General features: G+C 38.7%; 1 long non-coding RNA gene across 1 annotated transcript; it reads right to left on the reverse strand.

The window, feature by feature from the left end:
- Nucleotides 1-211: 211 nt before the first annotated feature.
- LOC308702378 lies at nucleotides 212-3,773 on the reverse strand. Its single transcript, XR_014031589.1, has 3 exons — nucleotides 2,841-3,773; nucleotides 2,022-2,142; nucleotides 212-968 (listed from the first exon to the last, which is right to left on the reverse strand). It is a non-coding gene; the product is annotated as an uncharacterized lncRNA (long non-coding RNA).
- Nucleotides 3,774-4,251: the final 478 nt, after the last annotated feature.

Here is a 4,251-nt window from a genome sequence, read left to right on the forward strand (position 1 = left end):
GGGCCACCTTTGGCGTCTTCATTGTGACGCCGAGGGCACTTGACCATGCTTCAGTTTTTGATGCCTTGGGAGTGAGAAACTAATAAAAAGTTGTCAGTTTTTAGTTGAAAATGGTGTTGTGTACTTTTACAAATGTTTACAATTTTCCCCACACAATGTCTGAGCTCTGTTAAAACAAAAAGTTATGAATCAAACAATATCTAAACACCAAAACAATATCTGTTGGCTGGTTTAATGTAAAATTAAGGTTTAAAAGGGCACAATATCATTCAGTCTTTAGGAAGTTACAGTGAAAAACACAATATACTGTATATAAAAAAGAAAAGAAAAAATGAGAACTATGGCTTTCTTCACATATGATTCTTAAAGGGATAGTTAATCCAAAACTACAAAAATGCATGGATTTATTCACAGTGAAAAAGAAAGTCACACAGGTTTATAATGACATGACGGTGAATAAATGATGACAGAACACCTCCAGGGCCCAGAAAACACCTCAGACCACAGAGGGTTAAACACTCAGTTAAGATTCAAATAGGCATTAAGCAAGGGTCGGGGAGTAAAGGAAACAACAAACTGAAATGTGAAAGAACTTTAATTATTTTACAGAGTTTTATAAAGTTTGAGAGTAACCTGATGGCATAGCTTTGGTTGAGGAAGAGAGTAAATATGTAATCTGTAAATAGCTGGTCTTTGTCACAGCTGCTGGTCACTGTTGGGTTTTTAATAAGCTTGATTGACAGCTGTCTTTGTGTTGGTGGTGTGGTTTTGGCAGTAGCTCTTTCATTTCCATTGTATCAGAACCCTCCGCCCCTTGCTGTCCCGTTGTAGCAGAACTCCCCGACCATTGTTGTCCCGTTGTAGCAGAACCCCCCGACCCTTGCTGTCCCGTTGTAGCAGAACTCCCCGACCCTTGCTGTCCCGTTGTAGCAGAACTCCCCGACCCTTGCTGTCCCATTGTAGCAGAACTCCCCGACCCTTGCTGTCCCGTTGTAGCAGAACTCCCCAACCCTTGCTGTCCCGTTGTATCAGAACCCCCCGACCCTTGCTGTCCCGTTGTAGCAGAACTCCCCGACCCTTGCTGTCCCGTTGTAGCAGAACCCCCCGACCCTTGCTGTCCCATTGTAGCAGAACTCCCCAACCCTTGCTGTCCCGTTGTATCAGAACCCCCCGACCCTTGCTGTCCCGTTGTAGCAGAACTGCCCGACCCTTGCTGTCCCGTTGTAGCAGAACTCCCCAACCCTTGCTGTCCCGTTGTAGCAGAACTCCCCAACCCTTGCTGTCCCGTTGTAGCAGAACCCTCCAACCCTTGCTGTCCCGTTGTAGCAGAACCCTCCGACCCTTGCTGTCCCGTTGTAGCAGAACTCTCCGACCCTTGCTGTCCAGTTGTACCTATTAGACATGCACAGGAAAATCATAAATATTAAAATTGCATTAAATAAAGCATGATCATTTCCAGCCATTTCCAGTTCATTCGGTTTTAAAATTACGTTTAACCCTCATAACACATTTGGGTCCTTTTTGCCTCGGAAGACATACATAACTTTTCTAAAAAGAAATGCAATTTTTTTAAGGTAATTTATTAAGATATAATCGTTAAAAAAAAGTTACATGGTTTTGTTTAATCTATCAAGTTAAATTAGTGTAAAAAAAAATGCAGAAACCATTGCAGTATGAAACATTTACCACTTTTTTCATCTGAAGTGAAAGATTGCGCAAGTTTGCAAGTTTATTTTGTTTGATTTTGTTTATGTTGTTTGATGTTGTTTTGTTAAAAATAAATATGTAGATTTCATAAATGTGGACTGTTTTGAGCAATCATGAGTTATAAATTTGATCAAGGAATTAAATCAAATTCCATTAATTCCAATAGGTCACAAGACACACAAAAGCTGATGGCATTTGATGTCATTAACATCAAGGCGGTGTTGTAGCCGGTTTGTTTAAGAGACTTACATTCTCAGTTGCATTTTCAAGTTTGTTCATCGGAAGTTTGCATTGCACAGACTGTTCCTCATTACCTGGACCTTGCTGTCCTTGAATCTCTGGATCAGTCCGGCACGCTGATTTAATTTCGCAGTCACGACTCACAAAACCAATTGCTGCGATGCAGAAGGAAATAGCCATAGCATAACCTGTAATCTTGATATATATATATATAAAAAAAGAAAAATTACATACATATATACATATTAATAAAAATCAATAATTAAAGAACATTTAAATAAACAACAATTCCTATGCAGTTATTTCAGGTACATATGTTGAGGATATTTGCACTTGAAGATGTAACTATTAGATTCACAAACCTTGAAGTGTGTGTAGCTGTTGGTTTAGGTGGTGTGTTGTAGGTTTTGATGTAATATTTTTATTTTATTTTTTTGCAAAGGACAAAGGACTACTGTGATCTGGTGTACTTTTTCTATGACAGTAAAGCATTATTGCACCACTGGGATACAGACATAAACTCTGTGTCTGGACAAATGCCAGTTGTAACACTCCTCTATAATTTGATCAGCATTTCATGAATTACTGCTGTGATCAGAAGAAAATGTACACACATTTCTATTTTTATATGTAATTAAATCAAAGCTGATAAAAGAGTTGCTTTCTTTCAGTTTAAAACTTTGTTTACTTTCTAGAAATGCGGATGATTATCTTAACTGAAATGCAATAAAAACATTTTAAATATTCAGCATACTTCATTTGTTTGTAGCTTTCTTTAAGAAATATAGAAAAAATATATAGAACAATTAAATAGTTGTGAAACAGGATAATGCAGTCTTAACCTGTCACATACAGTATAAGGGGAAATTGGGCCAAAATCCTATGACGCTTACCTTTGATATCCTAATCAACTCCAGTGTTCTTTCGTAACATTCAGTCTCATTTTTTGGGGGGCTTAATTTGGTGGGTTTGCACCAGTTCACACATATTGGATGCAGTTCTTTATCACAGGCATAGTGTCCATTCCAGTCTGTGAATCCACATGCAATATAATCACCATCAATGAAAAATATACAGATCCACACAAGACATGGAATACAACAAACTACAAAAACTTTACAACAACTCAATTTTTCCACAAGCTCAGTGTTTTCAGACTGAGATGTTCCACTGTTGTCTTTTCCTTGAGATGTTCCACTGTTGTCTTGTCCTTGAGATGTTCCACTGTTGTCTTGTCCTTGAAATGTTCCACTGTTGTTTTGTTCTTGAGAAGTACAACAGCCACTTTTAAATTTGGTTCGTACTTGAGAAGAACAAAAGCTACGTTTATATTTACAAGGTCTCAACAATAGGAGCATTATTACCAAAGCAAACATAGCGGGAGCAAAAAAGATGCAACTTGTTATAGCCTGGTTCCACCAAACTCTGCAGGGGCATGAAAATTTGACATCCATAATTGCCTGCAAACCCACTATCAAAAAGATCATTGGAACTGAGGTCACAATACTCATTTTGGACAGCGGGGTCACAAACAGTCTTAAAAACTGGAAAGAAGGCATCTTCTGAGGTCTGTAGGCAGCACGGTGAGTTAGACTGATGACCTTTTTTCTCCGGTTTGGAATGTCTTTGGTCTGGTCTACAAGATTCAGAAAAAAGAGAAAGAGTTAATAAATTATTGGTCAGATCGCTGTAATGAATCTTCAAATATCAGAAAACTTGAGAGGGGACGAGTTCAGTTCAGGTCTGAGTCAAGTCCTAAACTGGAGTCCAAGTCTGAAATTTTTGATATTGGAGTACGAGTCAAGTGTTGAACATTTTGTCATAAGTCAAAGTCAAGTCTCAAGTCACTAAACGTCAGTGGCAGCTCATGAGTGGAGGCAAGGAAGGCACAGTCTACATACAAAAATTTTAGGTGGAAAATGCAAGAAGGACGATGTTAATGTTAATACAATTCCCAGTTATTGTTTCATTTCCTGCCATAAAATACTACTGAATCTAAACCACCGCTGCTCTTCCACGAACATGCCAAATCTGCCATAGGGAAAACTGTGCTAAGGGTGAGTTTGAGGGAATAGAGTAGGGGAGGGGGCAAATCTATAGCTGGAGACTTTTGCCTCCATTCATGGCCGCGGGAACTAGGGGTGCTGAGGGTGCTGCAGCACCCCCTGACGACAGCTGTTTCACTACATTGGTATTTAAGATGACATGACTTTTAAATAACTTTTTGTTTTTCAACCTGTTTTTTAAGAACCTTTATAAAATTACTCTAAAGATTGTTTCGTTTTTATATGTTGTCAAATAGGG

The sequence above is a fragment of the Scardinius erythrophthalmus genome, assembly GCF_964197995.2.
Source record: "Scardinius erythrophthalmus genome assembly, chromosome: 14".
Lineage (NCBI taxonomy): Eukaryota > Metazoa > Chordata > Actinopteri > Cypriniformes > Leuciscidae > Scardinius > Scardinius erythrophthalmus.